The sequence below is a fragment of the Eptesicus fuscus genome, chromosome 10 (genome assembly GCF_027574615.1).
Source record: "Eptesicus fuscus isolate TK198812 chromosome 10, DD_ASM_mEF_20220401, whole genome shotgun sequence".
Taxonomy (NCBI): domain Eukaryota; kingdom Metazoa; phylum Chordata; class Mammalia; order Chiroptera; family Vespertilionidae; genus Eptesicus; species Eptesicus fuscus.
This window is the reverse complement of record NC_072482.1, coordinates 1,153,130-1,161,585: the sequence shown is the minus strand read 5'-3', so window position 1 is coordinate 1,161,585 and position 8,456 is coordinate 1,153,130. Positions and strand designations below refer to the sequence as shown.

Sequence of the window (8,456 nt, the reverse complement as noted above, 5' to 3'; positions counted from 1 at the left end):
CTGCAGGAAGGGCTGCAGAGACCACTCTCTGTTTCCCTGCCCGTCTGTGCCCTGTGCCCCCTGTGCCCGCCTGTGCCCTGTGCCCTGTGCCTGCCTGTGCCCTATGCCGCCTGTGCCCTATGCCGCCTGTGCCCACCTGTGCCCTATGCCGCCTGTGCCCACCTGTGCCCTATGCCGCCTGTGCCCTGTGCCCTGTGCCCTCCTGTGCCCTGTGCCGTCTGTGCCTGCCTGTGCCCTGTGCCCCCTGTGCCCGCCTGTGCCCTGTGCCCGCCTGTGCCCTGTGCCCTATGCCGCCTGTGCCCTGTGCCGCCTGTGCCTGCCTGTGCCCTGTGCCCCCTGTGCCCGCCTGTGCCCTGTGCCCGCCTGTGCCCTGTGCCCCCTGTGCCCTGTGCCCCCTGTGCCCTGTGCCCCCCTGTGCCCCCTGTGCCCTGTGCCGTCTGTGCCCGCCTGTGCCCTGTGCCCGCCTGTGCCCTGTGCCCTGTGCCCCCTGTGCCCTGTGCCGTCTGTGCCCCCCTGTGCCTGCCTGTGCCCTGTGCCCTGTGCCCTGTGCCCCCTGTGCCCTGTGCCGTCTGTGCCCGCCTGTGCCCTGTGCCCCCTGTGCCTGCCTGTGCCTGTGCCCTGTGCCCCCTGTGCCCTGTGCCGTCTGTGCCCGCCTGTGCCCTGTGCCCCCCTGTGCCCCCTGTGCTCCCTGTGCCCCCCTGTGCTCCCTGTGCCCTGTGCCGTCTGTGCCCGCCTGTGCCCTGTGCCCCCCTGTGCCCCCTGTGCTCCCTGTGCCCCCCTGTGCTCCCTGTGCCCTGTGCCGTCTGTGCCCGCCTGTGCCCTGTGCCCCCCTGTGCCCCCTGTGCTCCCTGTGCCCCCCTGTGCTCCCTGTGCCCCCCTGTGCTCCCTGTGCCCTATGCCGCCTGTGCCTGCCTGTGCTCCCTGTGCTCCCAGTGCTCCCTGTGCTCCCTGTGCTCCCTGTGCTCCCTGTGCTCCCTGTGCTCCCTGTGCTCCCTGTGCTCCCTGTGCTCCCAGTGCTCCCTGTGCTCCCTGTGCTCCCTGTGCTCCCTGTGCCCTGTGCCGTCTGTGCCCGCCTGTGCCCTATGCCGCCTGTGCCCACCTGTGCCCTATGCCGCCTGTGCCCACCTGTGCCCTATGCCGCCTGTGCCTGCCTGTGCCCCCTGTTCCCTGTGCCGTCTGTGCCTGCCTGTGCCCCCTGTTCCCTGTGCCGTCTGTGCCCGCCTGTGCCCTGTGCCCCCCTGTGCCCCCTGTGCTCCCTGTGCCGCCTGTGCCCTGTGCCCCCCTGTGCCCCCCTGTGCCCCCTGTGCTCCCTGTGCCCTGTGCCCCCCTGTGCCCCCTGTGCCCCCTGTGCCCCCTGTGCTCCCTGTGCCCTGTGTCCCTCTGTGCCCACCTGTGCCCTATGCCGCCTGTGCCCTGTGCCCGCCTGTACCAGCCGCGCCTTCTGTGCCGCCTGCAGAGGCCCCAGGGAGCCGGGTGTTTCTCTGCTCCTGAGCCCCCAGCACCTTGGCCTGTGTGCACACGGCAGTGTTTGGCTCCCCTGTTTGTTTTGCAGGAGCTGAGGGTACAGGAGTTGAAGGTGGAGGAGCTGAGGGTGGAGGAGCTGAGGGTGGAGGAGCTGAGGGTGGAGGAGCTGAGGGTGCAGGAGCTGAGGGTGCAGGAGCTGAGGGTGGAGGAGCCGAGGGTGCAGGAGCTGAGGGTGGAGGAGCTGAGGGTGCAGGAGCTGAGGGTTCAGGAGCTGAGGGTGAAGGAGCTGAGGGTGGGGGAGCTGAGGGTGGAGGAGCTGAGGGTGGGGGAGCTGAGGGTGGAGGAGCTGAGGGTGGAGGAGCTGAGGGTGGAGGAGCTGAGGGTGGAGGAGCTGAGGGTGGAGGAGCTGAGGGTGGAGGAGCTGAGGGTGGGGGAGCTGAGGGTGCAGGAGCTGAGGGTGGGGGAGCTGAGGGTGGAGGAGCTGAGGGTGAAGGAGCTGAGGGTGGAGGAGCTGAGGGTGGAGGAGCTGAGGGTGAAGGAGCTGAGGGTGAAGGAGCTGAGGGTGGAGGAGCTGAGGGTGGAGGAGCTGAGGGTGGGGGAGCTGAGGGTGGAGGAGCTGAGGGTGCGGGAGCTGAGGGTGGAGGAGCTGAGGGTGGAGGAGCTGAGGGTGGAGGAGCTGAGGGTGCGGAAGCTGAGGGTGGAGGAGCTGAGGGTGGGGGAGCTGAGGGTGGAGGAGCTGAGGGTGCGGAAGCTGAGGGTGGAGGAGCTGAGGGTGGAGGAGCTGAGGGTGGGGGAGCTGAGGGTGGAGGAGCTGAGGGTGGAGGAGCTGAGGGTGGAGGAGCTGAGGGTGGGGGAGCTGAGGGTGGAGGAGCTGAGGGTGGAGGAGCTGAGGGTGGAGGAGCTGAGGGTTCAGGAGCTGAGGGTGGAGGAGCTGAGGGTGGAGGAGCTGAGGGTGAAGGAGCTGAGGGTGGGGGAGCTGAGGGTGGAGGAGCTGAGGGTGGGGGAGCTTGAGTATGGAACGAGGGTGCAGGAGCTGAGGGTGGGGGAGCTGAGGGTGGAGGAGCTGAGGGTGGAGGAGCTGAGGGTGGAGGAGCTGAGGGTGGAGGAGCTGAGGGTGGAGGAGCTGAGGGTGAAGGAGCTGAGGGTGGAGGAGCTGAGGGTGGAGGAGCTGAGGGTGGGGGAGCTGAGGGTGGGGAGCTTGAGTATGGAACGGAGTGTCCCAACGCTGAAGGGCAGAGGACACATCGCCGCAGAGGGCGCTCTGGCCGGTCCGGGCCCAGCGGACGGTCAGAAAACAAGGTCTATCTGGAAAGTGACAGGAATGACCAGTGATTTTCTCAGGAAGTTGCTAAAACTTGAAACCACTCTTGACCTGCAAGTAATCTCTTTTCCATGCTTCTAACCAAACAGCAAACACCCCCAGGCTCCACTGTTTTATCTGTCTGTGTCTCTTCCCCATGCCTCCGTACCCCCGCCCCTCCCTCTCCAACACACATTCCTTTTCCCTTCTGTTTTCATCTGTTAAGTCGCCCAAAAGCTATGTCATGAGCGCCCACCATGTGCCAGGCATTTTGCTGGCAACAGAATAAAGGTGGGCCGTCCCGGCTGCAGAGCCCCACGGGAGCGTGAGCCGGTCCACTGCCCACACGGGGCTCAGACGGGGTCCTCAGAGGGAAGTGAGGGCACAGGGGAGTGGCCTTGCCCTGGGAGGCACAGACCCAACCTCCTGCCCACCACCTGAGCCCCTGTGCCCCTGGAACACCAACTATGAGGCCAAGGTTGGACGATTTACCCTGGAAAGCCTTCAGCACAGTACCTGGCACCTGGGTGTGGAAATAGTACGTGGGAGCTGGGACCACTGGCAGGGTCTGCCCGGGCATTCAGTGAGCACAGCAGGAGGAGCTGCCCTCCCTGTCCCCCTCCCCCTTCTCCTCTTCCTCCCCTCCCGCCCCCCCCACCCTCCCCCCCCCCAGTTTTCTCCAGGTGGAAAGTCAGCACTGCCTAACCATGGAGACCGCAGGAGGCACAGAAACAGGGGTCACCAACAAACACTGCGTCCTCAGTGCCCCCCACCTGGGAGCCCCCAACCCGGGAGCCACCCACAACAGCCCCCTCCTGGGCCAGAAGGGACATGCCCAGATTGCCCCTCTGACGCTTCCTGAGTTCACACTTCCTGGAGCCCAAAGGCCGTCTCCCTTGAGCTGCTGGGAAAACACTGCAGAAATCAGAGTCCAGGAAAGAAAAACAGTCGCAAATGGAACGAAGGCCGGAGTAAGCAGATGTTTACATTGACCACGTCCAGTTTGGGCAAACCCAGAAAATAATAAAATGTCCAGGAAAATGCAGGCTGAAGGGGTGGGAGGCCAGGAATACCAAATCTGAGACTCTGTGAAAAAAGATAAGATTTGATCAATTTATCATGTCACTCAAAAGAATAAATTCCATATAGAATGCAAGACTTTCATAACTATAGCTAAAAATCTAGCTGTAAGTGAGGGGACATTTTGATAATTTGACTACTTAAAAAGTTAAAAGCAAAAACTCTTGTAAAGGAAATATATAAGCAAAGTGAGGTGACAGCATTTCACAGACAAGGGGCTCACATGCCAACATATAAAGAGCTCAGAACACGGAGAGGACGCAGCTGAGGGCAGAGCGCCCCAACGGCCCGGGCCCCACCGTGGGCCTCGCTGGCGTGTGGTTGCTCCGAGCTGACGCCATTGAGACGCAGGGCCTCGGGGAAAGCTGTGCGCTCCCCTTACCCGCCTGAGCCCCAGGCAGGGCTGGCCCAGGGAGGCCTTTCCTTCAAAGACATGCCTGCTTGGTGAGGGAGCATCTGACGACCCAGTGCCTGCCCGCCCCCCCCACCCACACACACACACATACCCACACACATACCCACACACACACACATACCCACACACACACATACCCACACACACACACATACCCACACACACACACATACCCCCCACACACACACTACATACCCCACACACATACCCCCCCACACACACACACATACCCACACACATACCCCACACACACATACCCCCCACACACATACCCCACACACACATATACCCCCACACACATATACCCACACACACACATACCCCCCCACACACATACCCACACACACACACACACACACACAAACACCCACACACACACATACCCACACACACATACACACACATACCCACACACACACACATACCCACACACACACACACACACACACATACCCCCACACACACACATACCCACACACACACACACATACCCCCACACACACATACCCACACACACACACATACCCACACACACACATACCCCCACACACACACATACACCACACACACACACACACACCCTAGTCCCTCCCCCCTGAGTCTCAGGTCGTCCTGGGCCCTTCCTGGAAGAACGCAGTACAATTTGTTTTCCCTTGTTAATGTCTTACCTCAATTTAATGTTAGACCGGCCAACGAGCCTAGAAGGAAAGAAGGGGAAATGCGCCCCCCCCCCGCCCCGACAAATTCAATTTCACAAATTCAATTGTGAAAGACACGAACAGTTCACAGAAAGAAATGGCTCCATGACATACAAAAGGATGTTCAACCTTGCTTCTAATAAGAAAAAATACAAATCAAAACTATAAGGAAGGTAGTATTTTTATCTATGATATTGTCAAAAATCCAAAAGTTTGCTAACACACTTTGTTGGCAAAGCTGTGGGCAAACAGGTGTTTGGGGAGTGCATGCCGGGGTGCCCCGTGGGGCATGTGGTCAGAATATCTAGCAAAGTCATATAGCATTTCCTCTCTAATCCAGCAAAGCACTTCTCGAATCTACCCCCCGAAAGTCCCTGCAAACATATGGAAAAGAGCTTGCATAAGGCTATTTACTGCAGCCCCGACTGAGAGACCAGAAGACTAAAAGCAGCCCAATCCTGTATAATATAAGCCTAACATGCAAATTGCCCCCTCGACCTGGAGTTCTGCCGGGAGTTCGACCGTTTGCTGTGATGTGCGCTGCCCACCCGCGGGCGGCCGTGGAGGCGCTGCGGGCCCTGACGAGCTCCAATGAGAGCGGGACCAGGGCAGGATGGTGGAGCGGGTGAGTGGGCGATGCCAGGCCAAGGCGGGTGCAAGCCACTCGTCACCAGGCAGGGGCCCATCGCCCCGCCTATTCGATCGCCCCGCCACCACCAGGCTCCCAGGCTCTGAGGGAGCCAAGCGGGGGCCCAATGCCCCGCCCATCTGATCGCAGGGCAACCAGCTGAGGCGGCGGGGGCGGGACCGCTGCCCAGCTCCCTCAGCGCCTGGGAGCCGGGAGGTGGCAGCGTGATCGGGCCCCACAGGCAGTGACCAGTGGCAGCGGCAGAGGGCAGGCGGCTGGGGGAAGGGAGGCAGCCACTAGGGACCCTACCAGTGCACAGATTTCATGCACTGTGCCTCTAGTGTTACATATATTAACACTGAAGGACAAGCTGAAAACGTTTGAAATGGCTTCCCCTGGGGAAGGAGGAAATCGAGCGGGGGAGATATGGATAGAAATGCGGTTTTCCTGATCCACCCCATTTCCATGCTCTGTCTTTGGAACTATGTAAATATTTAACATAATTACACACAAAATGAACTTTAAAAACCCTGTCCCTGGCTGAATAGCTCAGTTGGTTAGAGAGAGTGTCTTCCCGATGCACCAAGATTGCAGGTTCGAGCCCTGGTCAAGGCACAAACAAGAAGCAACAAGTGAATACGTAAATAAGTGGGAAACAAATTGATGTTTCTCTCTCTCAAAATCAATTTTAAAAAATCCTATGTAATAAAAGAGCTAATATGCAAATGGTCATCACGCCCTCACGCCGTCACGCAGTAACGGCTCAGACACTCAACACTGGGGAGAGAGGAGTGGGAACCAGACAGGCACAAATGAGCTCATGAGAGAGGAATGGGGACCAGCCAGGCTGCGGCCCAGGAGAGGGACAAGCCGCCCACCCCACGGTCCCCGACACCTGCAGCTGTAGCCCAGATGAAGCCGCCTGCCCACTGCCTCCTGCAGCTGTGGCTGGCCCAGGCGAAGCCGTACTGGGTCCTGGGTGCCTGCAGCCGGCCAGAGGAAGGAAAGCCTGGGTCCCAGGTGTCTGCGACCGGCCGGAGGAGGGAATCCTGGGTCCCAGGTGCAGGGCAAGGCAGAGGCAGTTAGGGGTGATCAGGCCAGCAGGGGAGTAGTTAGGGGCAATCAGGCAGGCAGGAGTGGTTACGGGTGATCAGGCAGGCAGAGGTGGCAGTAGGGGAGCAGTTAGGGGCAATCAGGCAGGCAGGCAGGCAGAGGGGTTAGGGGCAATAAGGCAGGCAGGAGTGGTTAGGGGTGATCAGGCAGGCAGAAGTGGCAGTAGGGGAGCAGTTAGGGGCAATCAGGCAGGCAGGCAGGCAGAGGGGTTAGGGGCAATCAGGCAGGCAGGCAGGCGAGCGGTTAGGAGCCAGCAGCCCTGGATTGCGAGAGGCAGTCAGACATCCCCCGAGGGGTCCTGGATTGGAGAGGATGCAGGCTGGGCTGAGGGACCTCCACCCCCACACACACACACACACAAATTTTGTGCACCAGACCTCTAGTAATAAAATAAAAAGCATTCCCTGAAAACCAACAGCAAAGTACAGACAGTCCTTGGGTTACGTCGAACTCAACGTACATCATTTCGTGGTTACGCCGCCATCTCCCATTTATTTATTTTAAAAAAAAGAGCCGAAACCGGTTTGGCTCAGTGGATAGAGCGTCGGCCTGCGGACTCAAGGGTCCTGGGTTCGATTCCGGTCAAGGGCATGTACCTTGGTTGCGGGCACATCCCCAGTAGGGGGTGTGCAAGAGGCAGCTGATCGATGATTCTCTCTCATCGATGTTTCTAACTCTCTATCCCTCTCTCTTCCTCTCTGTAAAAAATCAATAAAATCTAAAAAAAAAAAAAAAAGTTACGTCATTTCAACATATGTACATATGTGCTTTATATTTTTTATTATTTATTTACCACAAGTAAAGGTCAGGAATTGTTATCTTTCTTTTAAATTTGTTTTACTGTTTCACTTCATTACTGCTGTGTATATGCTCCATGTGAGTGACGTAGGTGCTTATATAGGTGGGTTCTGACTTACGGCAAAAATTGCTTCACTTCGCACTGTAGGAACAGATCTCCAATGTAACCCGAGGACCTACTGTAAAAGAAAAGAGTTTACTAGCATGTGCATGGTGGGTGAGTGGTATAATCGTAGATCTACATCGTCCACTTTAAACCACAGTGATTTGACTGTATTTATATGCTTAGTGGTATATCCCTGGATCCTCCACTTCTGCAGCACTGGAGCACAAAGGGAGTGAGTCTAAGTAAGTCTGTGTGCTGGCCCTTTAAGAGGAACTGCCTGGGTCTGCAGCAGCCTCAGTGTCACTCAGCCACAATCCCTGCTGGCTTTTACAGCCTAAAGTTACAGGACTTCTCTTCCCAGCTCTGGAACCTGGGCTGAGGGGTCTGGTGTGGGGCTGGGATACCTTGCTCCTTATGGGAGGCCTCCGCAGCCATGGTATCTCTCCTAATTAAAAAACACACACAAAAAAAACCCGCCACATGTGGGTGTCAGACCAACCCAAATGCACCCTCACCCCTCCTACCAACCTCGATGTACTTTCTTCTTTACTTCTCTATTTGTAGGACTTCCATTCAGCCATATTTCAGGTGGTTCTGAATGATGGTTGTTCTATATTCTAGTTGTAATTTTTTAAAATATCTTTTTATTGATTTCAGAGATGAAGGGAGAGAGAGAAAGAGATAGAAAGATCAGTGATGAGAGAGAATCATTGATCAGCTGCCTCCTGTAAGCCCCACACTGGAGATTGAGCCCACAACATGGGCATGTGCCCTGACCTGCAATCGAACGGTGACCTCCTGGTTCATAGGTCAATGCTCAACCACTGAGCCATGCCAGCCAAGAATTTTTAATT

General features: G+C 57.8%; 1 long non-coding RNA gene across 1 annotated transcript; it reads right to left on the bottom strand.

Moving 5' to 3' along the window:
- Positions 1-3,735: 3,735 nt before the first annotated feature.
- LOC129150627 (uncharacterized) lies at positions 3,736-8,163 on the bottom strand. The gene is made up of 3 exons (XR_008557346.1): positions 8,131-8,163; positions 7,616-7,675; positions 3,736-3,850 (listed from the first exon to the last, which is right to left on the bottom strand). It is a non-coding gene; the product is annotated as an uncharacterized LOC129150627 (long non-coding RNA).
- Positions 8,164-8,456: the final 293 nt, after the last annotated feature.